The sequence below is a fragment of the Cetorhinus maximus genome, chromosome 26, assembly GCF_964194155.1.
Source record: "Cetorhinus maximus chromosome 26, sCetMax3.hap1.1, whole genome shotgun sequence".
Classification (NCBI taxonomy): Eukaryota; Metazoa; Chordata; class Chondrichthyes; order Lamniformes; family Cetorhinidae; genus Cetorhinus; species Cetorhinus maximus.
The window spans coordinates 28,457,396-28,471,954 of NC_135904.1; positions in this window are offsets into that span (position 1 = coordinate 28,457,396).

The window sequence follows — 14,559 nt, forward strand, 5'->3', positions numbered from 1 at the left end:
CAGGGTAAATTTGATTTGAATGTTGGGTTTTCTAAAGCAGAGCAGCCAGCTGTGGGGATGATCATTGCTGAGATCATCCATCTTTCCCAACTGAATGGGGCTGCATGGGGAATGAGTTGCACCACAGGGAAAAGAAATGGAGAGAAAACAAAGTGAAAGACAACAAAAAACATGACTCTGGCAGACACAGTAACCCTCACTTAGCACAACCTTGAATTCTGATTTTGAGATCAATTATTCTGCAAGTGCAAAACAAATTTTCCACTCTTCCTGTAAAGGCTCTGACTCATGCTGAGACATATCCACAGTGTTCCAGTATTTCAACATAGTAACAGCTACTGACCTATAGTAGGGTATTCTCAGCAACTGATTGTTCTTTCCCTGGCCCAGTAACATCGGTGTAGCTGTATCTTCAGGCCAACCCAATGACAATCAACTAGCTCTGCATTAACAAACATTCAAAGCTGGCCCAGCCTTTAACCAATAGAGCTCCTAAAACTGTTTCTATTCTTGCAGTACAGAATGTTTTGGTTAAAATTAATTGTATGTCAAATTCTGTTTAATATGGGCTTAAAGATTTCTGGCAGCAAGTTAGGATCAGTTGTGTTCAGTGTTTGGATGCTAGGGGTGCAGAAAGGTCATACCTTTCCTGTCCCATCCTGCCCGCCCCATCACCAGCACTATTTAAAGGGATCATTAATTGCTTACAGATTAGTTGTTGGTTGATTTCTTCTGTCTGTTGCTGTGATTCTACAATGTTTGGTGCTTTGTATAGTTGCTTCAAGTTGTAAACGTCTACAGGGAATGGTGTAGCAGGTGATGGAGGAGTTTTTACTGACTTCAAAATTTCCGCACAAACCCGTTGCTTCCAGATGTGGGTGCAGTAGTAGGCATTCTCTTTGCATTACAGCATGACTGGGGGCGCAAACAGAGGTCACACAGAGCAGGGCAAGTTGCTGGAAGAGGGAGGAGGATGGTTGGGGGGGTGTGGAGAAGGATTCTCAGCAGGAGACCAGATCTGCTCTGGGTGTTTAGGGAACAATTGTCCAACCTAAACTCAGTGATGAGCAGTGTCTGCAGTATGTAGGCATCAGTGAGGATATCCTCACTGAAATCTGCCACCAGCTATAGCTACAACTGCAACCTCAGTGTGAGACTAGGAATGCATTGCCAATGGTTGTGAAAGTGACCATGGTGATGAACTTTTATGCATCTGGCTTCTTCCAGGCTGGAATTGGAGCTATTAGCAATATCTCACAGTTTCCCATCCACTGCTATGTAAGGGAGGTTACTGGTACTCTCCATTCACTGAGAACTAACCACATTTCATTCTTTCTTGCTGGGGACCAGAGCAGACCAGACCAGTGGAGCAAGCACACAGCTTCACTTGGATTTCAGGCTTCTCCATGGTTCAGGGTGTCATTGATTGCATGCAAGTTGCTTTTTTGGTGCTGCACAGTAACTCTGCCCTTTACTAGATCCAAATGGTCCAGCTGGTGTGTGACAATATTGAGTGCATTATGCAATTCAATGACCAGTATCCTGGCAGCAGTCATGATGCCTTCATTCTGTGGCAGTCCAATGTGCCAGCTATGTTTGACCCACCATAGCAAACAACACAAAGGGTGGCTACTGGGTGTCAGGGCTATCCACTGACCACATAACTGATGACACCTGTGCCCAACCTGTGCATATGTGATCAGCTTACATACTTCGAAAGCCTGGCTATTGCACAAAATGTAACAGAGCAGACCACTAGTGTGCTGAAACGCCTTCCACTGCCTGGACCACTCTGGAAGAGCCCTGCAGTACTTGGCAGAATGGATGTCAAAGTTCATGGTGGTCTGCTGTGTGCTTGTAGTAATCTGATGTATAATATGCCTTTAAGACAAAAGAGGTAATGTAAGATCACATGATCTTGATACCCAATAGCAGAGTGGCGTGGGCTACTCTGTAGTCAGTAGTCTTGAGTTAAAGTCTGAAGAGTAAAGACAGAGATTTGAGTTGTAAACACACAAGTGTAGCTGCTGAGTTCCTTTTGTAAATAAACAGAATGTGTTTCTTCTAAGAACGGTCTACTGATCTTCTCTGTCTTGGTACCAACTCGGTCACCCCAAAACAAACATGCAACGCGGATCCTTTAGCCCCAACAAATCAGGGCACTGGATCCAACAGTGCTGCACACACTCATCCTTGTGGAACAGCCCTTATACAGAGAGTAGTTGAGGGGCAAGAGCATGAGGAATTTGGAGAGAGGAGGCAAGATAAGAGCTCATCTGAATGTGATACTAGCAACCGCAACACCAATTCCCCATTCACCAACAGTTCCATCCCTCGCCTAACTTCTATCACTGACCAGCATCTGTCCATTTGGCCACAATGCAAAAATAAAAGCCACCACAAAATAAATATTCCAAACAAAATTGCTAAATGAAATTATTCCATATACAAAAGTCTACTAATTACCCTTGCGTATCCTTAGTGCCAGTCTTCAGCATGCTCTTGCCTATCCTAGTGTTCCTACCCTATGCTATCCCAATTGATGCAGCTGATAGAAGGCTGATGACTTTCCGTGTGGGAGATGGCAGATGGCTTTGGAGGATGACACAGAATAGCTTTGGACCGAGGAGGCCCAAAGGTCTGTGGACCTCTCTTCCTTGGCACGGGTGGCAGCAGTCAGGGCTGGCTGGCTGACAGGCAACAGATAGGGCATTGACTGAGGGACAGGGGTGAGAGGGCGAAAGCTGTCTTCCTGAGAGAGGATGGTACATTTGTCCTCCATGGAGCCACTGCCCCTCCCCTGGGACAGCACAACACCAATTCTAGTAATCTGTTTGACGACAAATTGCTGCACTGCTGTGACAGCCCATCAGCCCATTTCAATACTGTAATCCATGATGGCAGCAGTCTGAACTTGCATAACTTCAAACTGACCTTCCACTGCAGCAGTCAGACTTCTGGTGAAGGCTGCTTGAGCTGCAATGGAGGCTGGAACATTGGCCATCAGGCCCTACGCTCTGGGTAGGTCCACAATTTGCTGACTTCCAGGTCCACCACTTCTAGGCGGAAAGAATGGGCTCCAGCCTCTGTACAAAGTCTTGAGAGAATTTGGTGCCCAACTCTTCCATGTTACTTGACATTGATCGCAGGTTTCAGACAGGCTTCCCAATCTACCAAACATTTTGTTGTGTCTTCCCATCTGTATTCTTCAGGAGTCTATCCCATCAAAGTGCTTATCTGAGTCCTCTGCAGCAGAACTTAGTTGTGTGACCTTGCCCTCTGGCAATCTGGCACCTGCGCTATCCTTGCCCTCTTCACTGGCTTTGGTCATTCATGCATGGTGTCTAACCACATGCAGTTCTTGCCTCTATGCTATCCTCTAAATTATGCACCAGTGTCCATATCTGAGCTGTAAGTGTGAAATTGAGTGGCTGTGGGTCTACATTATCACTGTTCTCTTGTTATATGTCCACTGCCTGGCCAGAATTGTATTTGTGTACCTGAAATGAGAAAGACACAAGGATAAGATTGTGGTGAGGGGAGGAGGGGAAAGGAAGAGAATTATACTTGCACTGCCTACAGATTGTAAATTTAAAGGGAGTGTCAAGCAAGGGGGAGGTTAATGTGAGAAGGAAGATTAGGAATGAGGATATCATAATCTTCAATGGTTTCAGCCCATCTTTTGGCCACAGGTTCTGCAGTGTCCTAATAACAGCCAGCTCCATCTCCTCCATGGAGAGCAGGACTTGCAGGTGCACCTGTCCCCCTCTGGTTAGCTTCTGCTGCCTCCAATTGTGTGCCGCATTCTCTTGCAAAAGAGATGCAAGTGTATCAATGAACGTGGTGTAATCTGTTTGGGCTATGTGGCTATCATGGTTGAATAGCTAGCAGTGTGTGTAAGCTAGGAGATGTGGGTGTGAGGCTTGCAGCAATGCTAAGTGTATGAGCGTGCAATGGAACATATAGAAGTTAGGTTTGGGTCCTGATTGATACAGATTGTTAATAGATGAGTGATTGGGGTGTGATGTATTGAGTAGTGCCTGAGGCTTGTGGTGCGGTTGGTGGGATATGACATTTGAAGATGCATTCACTGACCTTGACCACTTGTGTGAGGTCATTGAACTTCTTGCAGCATGACATCCAAGACTTTGGGGCTCGACTCCTGGCATTGGCTTACACAGATATCTCCTCCCACAGCCGTCTGACTGGTGCCTGGAGAGCTTCCTGGCCTCTTGCAGATACAGGATATCTCTCCAACTTTCCACCTCCTCCAAGGCTTACCCTCCAACACAATGTTCAAAAACCTTGGAGCCCACTTTCTCCCATGTTGTGCCGTTATTCAATGTTTCACAATTGAGATTGAGTGTGTGCACAACTGTCAGCATCTGCTCCAGCCAGGATGCACCACCATTTAGAAGGTGCAGGCTAATTTTAAACAGTGCAGGCTAATTTTAACAAGTGCTAGCCGCTCACGCTATTTCCCCTGCTCATTTGTGCAGCCAATCAATAATATAGTTAGCATTGGCTGCACCTTGAAATAGTTTTAAACAAAAGGTAGTGTGAAGTTGATGTGCTGCCTGCATTGCAGTCAACAGGCACAGGTTTATTGAGAGCTTTCGAATTTAGTCGCTACAACTGTAATCCACCGTCATATACATTTTTCTGTTTTCATATCCTTGTCATGACAGAGGTGTTGTATCGACTTCTTTGTTTATAATTTCCTAGGGGGAATTTTAATATTGAAGGCAGAATTTTCCAGTCGGCATACGGGGGCGGGCCCAACATGCCCATGTAAAATGGTGGCACGGAACCGATTGTGGGCGGCGATTGGCTCCGTGCTCGTTCCCGCCAAGCCCGCCCACCATATGAAAAGTCCTGTCCCGGGTATAATTTGCGGGAATGCTTAATGGGACATGTACCTAGAGGAGCTAAGAAACTGGTCGGGATGGCCAAAAGTAAAACACCTGCAGGAGCACATTAACAGAGCGGGGTACTGTGAGGATTGAAAAGAGAAACAGTAGTGTTCAATTGTTCTGTGTTTGATTATGTGAGTGTGTAAACTGATCTATGCCCACTGTGTTTGATTAACCTGTGTTTGACAAGTTAAGCCTGGGTAATGGCCCAGGCAAAGTTAAACGAACTGCAGAAAGAGCTGAAAGCCAGAACTAGAAGCATGGAGCAGACATTTTAAAGCACTGTAAATAAAACCTCTTACACACATAGGAACTAGTGCCATCTCTGAATAGATCTGAGATATAAAACATGCCACAGAAGCCACTTTAGATCAGCAGGTAACATTTATGTAGATCTGCACATGCGAAAGCTTCTAAAACCCACAAGCAACAGCCATAAAAATATGTCCCAAAATTCCATTTCCTGACTGCAGCTGAGGATTGCTTCAACTATGACTGAGAATGGCTCTTCCAGACTTATACTATGCTAGCTGTTCCTGGAACCAGTCATCGGTGCCCAAACCTATTACCTCCACATTCAACTCCCCACTCTTCCTATCAATTCCCTCACTCCTAATTACTTTCCATCTCCCCTCATCTACCCCTCACCGTCATCTCCCCCATTTCCCCATTACCTTTCCTTTCTCCATCTTTGCCCTTCTCTCTATTGCCACCCCTCTCCCCACGATTAACCCCCACCCAATCCCTTCTCTCTCTCCTCATCATCTCCACCCTCTCCGCATTGCCTCACTCTCTGTCCCCAGTGCCTTCCCTTATCTCAATCATTTCTCCCATTCTCCATCGCCTCCCCAAAATCTGATTACCACCCGCGTCCCCAACACAGAAACACAGAATTGACCGATCGCTCCACAACAGAGCAGCCTGAGGCTGTCTCACAGATATCTGAAGCTCATTTCTCCAATCTAAATGAGGCCTGAGGCCCATTTCACTTTGGTCAAAGGCTGACCTGTTCCAGGGCCAGGGTTCACCCCCTAAGCCCTAAACAAATTCCATCCCTGTATTATCACAACATTCATGTGGACTCAGACCCAGGTCTCGAAGGTGAAAAAAAAGCAATGTGCTGACCCAAATAAAAAAAAGACCCACTGAATTCCTCAGCTCTATAAATAACAAACAAGAACAGCAATGGTTTTGACTGAAGCACATTTTATTTTATACTTAATCCTTTCTCTGTAAACTAACTGGTCAATCATATACAGATCAATTCCCATGATGCAGTTTGATTCCAGGTCAAATTTCTTCTGGGATTGTACTGGTTGTTGACTCTGGTATTTAATCCAATTTAATGATTAGATCAATGAGAACTCAGTCTTAACCTACACGAACACTAGAAAATATTTTAATTCCCAGCATGTGTCAGGAAACGATTCCTTTGAAACGCTATCAAATTGTCCAATGTGTTGTCTATGGTCAGTTGATGAAGATAAGATTTTTTTATATATGAAGGTATTGCAGATGGCAAGAAGAGTTGGGCATGAGACTTCAGAAACCTGCTCCACAGAGCCACTTAGTGATCATAGCTTGGATGTACTACATGACAGTTAACAAAATTGAATGGGAAATATTGACACAACTGGGAAAAATGTGGTCAAAAGCTCGTTCAATCAAACTCCCTGAACCTCAAACAATGAATGCCTTTTAGAAAGACTTGGCTGAAACAAGTTGCGTTTTCGGAAAGACGAAGAAGCTTTCATTTCGAATGAAGTAGGAAACATTTGCCCCGGAAAATTCCAGGAGAATCCAGGAGTAACATTGGAAGGATCCCACTGGAGCTGTTAGACATCTGGGCCATGTTGGTCCCAGCCCAGCAGGAAGTATCTGAGATGGCCCTGTGAGGGAAGAGCCCCAGCCCTGTCTGTTTTAAACTATTGACCAAAGCCAAAATTATCCCCAATACCTTCAGCAAAATATGAAAGAATTAAGTCCATTGAAATGGTTTGGCTACACATTTGGAGGGAGGTCAAGTTTACTTTCCAAGCAGGAAATGAGAATTAGAAATAATAAACCAACTAAAATGTGACCGCAAGAATGGAAGGTACAACATTCAGATACATACTTTCATTAGGTTCTGACTTCAGCAGAAGACAAAAATGTAATTGTGATAATTCTAAATGCAATACATCAACACCTAGCAGCAGGTGGTTGTGAAATGAATGTGGAAAGATAGAAAAATGATATCCACTTCTTGTGGAATGAACTGAAAGTCTTTCCACCTGTGAGCGCAGCCATAACACTATAAAATAACAGTGAGAAATGATCATATTTCAGCGCTTTTACTTTATTTCAGATATTTTAAAGCTTTTACCTGCTAAGAATGCAGACAGACAATAAAATATCTGTCTGACATCCTCGGTTAAATCAATGCTGCGTGGAGAATCTTTTCAACATATTTGCAAATATCAGCTGATCTCACAAGGTACTCTGCTTTGGAGTACAGATATAACAGTTAGTTGCATAACAGTAATGCTTAGCAGCTCACCTCTCTATTCCTTCAGACCCCAATGTGGTGCATTTGCTTATACTGGAAGTTACATGTATTAATACACAGGGCTCCGTTCATTGCAGACAGAAAAAACATGTACATACATTGCACCTGTTTCAGCGAAACAAAATAAGTGACAGCTATTCGCTGACTCATTCCTCAGGGCAATGCCTCAACCAATCAGGGTCAAGCTGCCTGGTTTAAATTTCAAACAATGCTTGGCAGTTAACTATCAGTCACTGTCAGCAGTGCATTCTCCATGGCAATGCCATTTGCCAATCAATCAACACTCTCTTCACAAACAGTATAAATTGTTGTTTTCCCCTTATATTGGTATTCTTGCGAAGTGTCCTGATGAGTGCAAGATGAAAAGCTTCGACATGTCTCTTTTTTCAGCAATACCAAAGATCCATTATTGTCGCAGGATGTTTTTCCAGATTGGCAGTTGTTTGTTGCATCTTCTTATCATCATAACTCGGATATCTCGGAGTCAGATAAACAGTAGAAAGTAACTGGGGTTTGATTCTGGGGTTTTTTTTGTAATGATTAAGTGGTGATTTTTCAGCTTTTTGTATGAAGTATGATGCCTGGGATGTGACGTGTGCACTGTGACTTCTGGTGTGTTATGGGTGTGCATAAACCATTAGTAATTTCCATCATGGTTCCTGATTTGGGCAGAAACCTTGGAGAAACAACATAAAAGACCACTTACACTGAAGTTAGGATGGGAGGTTGGAGGAACCACCCCCCTCCCTGCCTTGGGGAAATTCTATCTTATGGATTTAATTTGGAATTGTTCTGCAATGAATTATTCTGACCTTTAACCACTGGTATTAGAATTCTAGTCCAGCCCAGGCTGACTGGGTGAAAGTTTCCTTTGTTTATTGGCTGTAAGGCTCCTATCTGAAATGAGTTTGGAGAATCCCAGTCCAGTCCCTAGTAGGCATGGGTCTATGACATGAAAATTCGGCACTAATTGGCAATCTCATTCAGACAGGCCACAGGGTGTCTGGTGTGGGAAATAGGTAAAATGCTACACTGGTATGGTAGGCGTGTTCTTCTGGGAGATCAGGGTGATGATGCATCATTGGGTGAGCATTTGAGGGTGGTTCTGGTTGTGCTTTACCTGATCTAGGAGTGCTTGATACTGACACGAGGCAGGGGTTAATTTTTATATAGGTGAACGGGAGGGATTGGGTGTGAGCGGAGGGGTTAAATGAGCAAAATATGAAGAATGATGGGAAGCCGCATACAAATGCCAAATTCCAAGTTTTGCTGAGGCGGGTCAAGGGGCAGACAGGAGCCAGGTTGGCATGCCAAGTGCGTTAATGAGGCCAGGAGCCTCAGATTTAACCTGTTTTGCAGATTTAACTGTGGCTGACTAGGTTTCCCAGACCCTCGGATAGCCTTGGGGAGAAGGTAAATGTCTTTATAGAATTTCTTGAAAGCCAGAAGAAGGAGTGCTTTCTCATCCCACTCCCTCCCCTCCCTCTCCCCCGCAAGCTCCCCTACCATCAGACCTTTCTCCTCAGGAGACACCCCTCCCATCCACCCAGTATCTGGGATTGGGTCTTTCCAGTCTTGTTCCAGAATGTTCCCTGCCCTACGAGCGGCAGGCCTATCAATCAGGCTGATTTCTGAATACGGACCCCATCGATGATGAAATACACACTCTTGTAGGGTTGAATCTCCCCAGGCGTCAGGGCTTACTGCACATTCCTGGGTCCCACTGCTCCCGATATGCCACTCTGTAAAATCTTCCCTCAGGTTGCTTGAACTGGGAAGGCTGATACCAACATCCCTCACCTTGAGAAACAAAAATTAAATTAAATTCAGGACTTATTTTTGGACTGAATCATTAGCCCAAGAAATCCAGATCCTGTTCTGTACATTTTTGGTACTCAGAAAATTTTACGGTATCTTATAAACACCCTTCACTGTTCAACACTTGCAGTTTAGGACATATATTGAGTGTAACTATTTCCCAATGACTAGCAGGCGCTTGTGGCAAAACTGCTGATGAATGCCATCCTGCACTTTGTACTTAGTGCTTCCTCCTGTACTGAACAATTACACAATATGCATTTATACGGCATGCAGAGAAAACTGCATGTCATCTAACATAAGCATTGGACAACTTCATACCTACTAAGAAACGTTGCTCCCAATCCTTCATTCCTATAATTACCCCAATTTTAAGCTGTGAGGAAAATGGAAACTAGTGATACGCCTGTACATGTGGAAAATTATGCAACTTCTCATCTTCACGTTACTAAACCTTTTGCCTGGCCCGAGACATTAGGCAGACAGGAAATTATAGCCTTCTGTCAGCAACCACCACATTTTTCTTAAAAATACAATAGAATGCTACACATCTTAGAAATTATCTCGTGGGATTAATTACTGAGCAGTGGGTAGTCCCTTGCTGCTTCAGATATTTTAAGTTCATGAGTGAAAGCAGCAACAGGTGTACATACCATTCCTCAAAACAATGTGGGACCGCATATTCTTCTATGCATCACTTGTTCCCTTTCCCTCTGAATTTGCATACACACAAAATCTCACATTATCTAAGTTCTGTCTATTCCTCTTAATGCTAAATTGCTTAACTCAAATAATCTGATAGCCCCTTTTTTGACACTTGCCATGTTATTGATGTTGCTGCTTAATTTACATTGATTGAAACGTTTTCAATGCAGAAAACCGCTTTCAATTCTTTGAAATTTGTGGTTATCATCCATCTCTCTTTCCGGCTGTTTCTACTCTGCAGCTTGAGTCTGCAATCTGCCCTGCGCTGATACCCTTGAAACAATAAGTTCCTGATTGTATTTTATGGTACACCTGATTGTACTTGGCAGAATCTCAGGTTGGTATTTTTATTCCAGTGAAATATCAACTTATTTCAAAGTAATTCCATTTGTTTTGCTCGAGATAGGAGAGATATTTGAGTGTGAGGCATTTGTAAAATCTATGTATATGTGGGCATTGTGTGAACTTATATGTGCCATGATTTATACTGCAGTAACTTAAGATATCCAATTGGAATTGTTCAAACCTACTAAACAAACAATTATAATTCATGCTATTCAAATAGTTGTGATTTATAGCAAACAGACGATTAAAGGCAGAAACTGGTAATGTAGAGAAGATCAGGTTTTCATGAAACACAATTGTTTGTTTCTGTAATACAGAATGACAAATCTAAAGATTCTTATCTTGGCATCAAATTACACTACTGACAGCAGAACTAACACACTTGGGCCATTAGCCTCTCAGATGTAAATGAAATTCCTAAATTGCTGAGAGATGTGGTGAGCTACAGGGATTAAATAATACATCACTGACTTAAAACTCACACTTAACATGAAGTCCGCGAATAATAAAAAAAAATTCTTCATGGAACAAATATGGCAGTGTGACAGTAAAAGTTAACTATTTCAGTCTTCTGGCAAAAAGATCCAGCTGATCTTTGGGTGATTCTGACAAGTGTTAATAGACTTCTCAAGAAAGAATTAAGAGGAGTGACGATCCCAGGCAGTGGAGGCACTCAGGTAAAAGCCTCCCTGTACATGGACGACGTCGCCGTTTTCTGCTCGGATCCGCTGTCGGTGCGCAGACTGATGCACGTCTGCGACCAGTTCGAACTGGCCTCGGGAGCCAAGGTAAATCGTGGGAAGAGCGAGGCCATGTTCTTTGGGAACTGGGCTGACCGATCCTTTGTCCCCTTCACTGTCAGGGCTGACGGCCTGAAGGTGCTGGGGATATGGTTCGGAGGGACCGGGGCATGCGTTAGAAACTGGAAGGAGCGAGTGGCTATGGTGAAAAGGAAACTGGGCATGTGGGAGCGACGCTCCCTCTCCATTGCGGGTAAGAACCTGGTCATCAGGTGTGAGGTACTCTCGCTGTTGCTGTACGTGGCGCAGGTCTGGCCCATTCCACACTCCTGCGCGATGGCGATCACTCGAGCCATCTTCCGCTTTATCTGGAGGTCGAAAATGGATCGTGTCTGCAGGGACGCGATGTACAAGCCTCTAGATAAAGGGGGAAAAAACGTGCCCAACATCGCCCTCATACTGATGGCCACCTTTGTGTGTGGCTGCATCAAGCGGTGCGTAGACCCTCAGTACGCAAACACCAAGTGTCACTACGTGCTGAGGTTCTACCTGTCCCCGGTGTTGCGAAGGATAGGTCTGGCCACGCTGCCGCGGAACGCTCCAAGTAGTTGGACCGTGCCGTACCACCTGTCCCTGGTGGAAAAATTTATGCAGAAAAACACCTTTGACCACAAGTCCATCAGGCAGTGGTCAGCACGTAACATCCTAGAGGCCCTGAGGGAAAAGGAGAGGGTGGACCCTGTGGGATGGTTCCCCGAGCAGACTGTCAAAGTCATTTGGCAGAATGCCTCATCGCCAGAACTTTCCAACAAGCACCAAGACGTAGCTTGGCTGGTGGTGAGAAAGGCCCTCCCCGTCAGATCCTTCCTACACGCCAGGAGTCTCACCCCCTCTGCACGTTGCCCTCGAGGTGGCTGTGGTGGGGAAGAGACCGTTGTTCACCTCCTTGTGGATTGTGCCTTTGCAAAGAAAGTCTGGAGAGAGATGCAGTGGTTGCTGTCGAGGTTCATCCCGAGCAGTTCTGTGACACAGGACTCTGTGCTCTACGGGCTGTTCCCAGGGACACACACCGAGACAAACATCGACTGCAGCTGGAGGATCATCAACTCGGTGAAAGACGCGCTTTGGTCTGCCCGAAACTTGTTGGTCTTCCAGCACAAAGAGTTGTCCCCGACCGATTGTTGCGGACTGGCACAATCCAAAGTCCAGGACTACGTGCTGAGGGACGCACTAAAGCTTGGGGCAGCTGCCGCAAAGGCGCAATGGGGAAGGGTCGCTGTCTAAGACCTTTCTACCACAGCGCACCGAGAGACTGGGAACTGTTTAGAGCCCCTCGGGCTGTACAGATCAAAATGAAAGGCTGTAAATGATTGTAATATTGTTTGTACTGATGCACCTGGTGATACATTTTGTAAAAGTTTAACCTGGATTGTACCCTTGTAATGTTGTTTTTGAAATGGTTTTGAATGTGATTGAAGATTTTTTATGAATAAAGTATATTTTTACAAAAAAAAAAAAAGAATTACAAGGTAAACACCTTTGACCACAAGTCCATCAGGCAGTGGTCAGCACGTAACGTCCTAGAGGCCCTGAGGGATAAGGAGAGGGTGGACCCTGTGGGATGGTTCCCCGAGCAGACTGTCAAAGTCATTTGGCAGAATGCCTCATCGCCAGAACTTTCCAACAAGCACCAAGACGTAGCTTGGCTGGTGGTGAGAAAGGCCCTCCCCGTCAGATCCTTCCTACACGCCAGGAGTCTCACCCCCTCTGCACGATGCCCTCGAGGTGGCTGTGGTGGGGAAGAGACCGTTGTTCACCTCCTTGTGGATTGTGCCTTTGCAAAGAAAGTCTGGAGAGAGATGCAGTGGTTGCTGTCGAGGTTCATCCCGAGCAGTTCTGTGACACAGGACTCTGTGCTCTACGGGCTGTTCCCAGGGACACACACCGAGACAAACATCGACTGCAGCTGGAGGATCATCAACTCGGTGAAAGACGCGCTTTGGTCTGCCCGAAACTTGTTGGTCTTCCAGCACAAAGAGTTGTCCCCGACCGATTGTTGCGGACTGGCACAATCCAAAGTCCAGGACTACGTGCTGAGGGACGCACTAAAGCTTGGGGCAGCTGCCGCAAAGGCGCAATGGGGAAGGGTCGCTGTCTAAGACCTTTCTACCACAGCGCACCGAGAGACTGGGAACTGTTTAGAGCCCCTCGGGCTGTACAGATCAAAATGAAAGGCTGTAAATGATTGTAATATTGTTTGTACTGATGCACCTGGTGATACATTTTGTAAAAGTTTAACCTGGATTGTACCCTTGTAATGTTGTTTTTGAAATGGTTTTGAATGTGATTGAAGATTTTTTATGAATAAAGTATATTTTTACAAAAAAAAAAAGAATTACAAGGTAAATATGACAGCGCTGTTTGGAAGCTTGTTAGCAACAATTAATGTTTTGCATGAAGCAAATTAATTATTGATGCTCCGTCTTCTGAGGCAGTTTCATATTAAGAATGTGGCATTCCAGCAAGTCAGGCTGGCAGCATGGTGGGGTAATGAGTAAGTACTGCATGGTCAGGGGTTTCATCTCTTGGATAATTTGTTAAACCATGGCCCCATTTGCCCTTCAAGTGAACATAAAAGATCCCTCGGCACTATTTGAAGAAGAGCAGGAGAGTTCTTCCCTTGTTCCTCAACCAGTATGACTAAAATAAACTATCTACTCATTTATTTTATTTCTTTTTGTGGGAGCTTTCTATGCACAAACTCATTGCCACATTTCCTACCTTATAACATTGAGTACACGTCAAGAATAATTGGCTATAAGGCATTTTGAAACATCCTGAGGTTGTAAAAGGCACTATATAAATGCAAATCTTCTCTCATTTGTGCACATTCTGAATGAAAATGTTCTCTCAGATCTCCACAGATCATTCATCCACCACATCCAGATTCAGTCCCCAACTAGGAAGAGGGATGAGAACAAATATCATACAGTGACATTGAATTTCGGAAGAACATGATAAGTACCATGTTAAATGAATTCTCTTCCATTAAGTTCATATTCTGAAAATCCAACAGTTGCAGACTTTAATGTATCTAACAAGTGGCTTAGGAACTATTGTGAGTGGCAGCCGAGTTGGTACTATTGACAAAGTTGATCAGCAGATACTTCTTGGGTGGAAACTTTAAGTTTATTTACAAGTAACTCAGCAGCAACTACATGTGAGCTTTCAACTCAAACTCTATCTCTACACTACTGACTACTGAGGTAGCCCGCGCTACTCTCCTATTGGTACTAAAGATCATGTGATCTTCCTTAACAAGCATTATTTTTAAAGGTATATTATACACTAAATTAAATCACAATTACTACAGCAACAGTGCATCTGGCTAGATGATATCAAGGTCCTTTGGGCCTTACTCTCCTCTGCCAGCTACACCATCATCATCATGATGGAGAAAAAAGATAACCCCTGGCCAGCTGGCACTGGT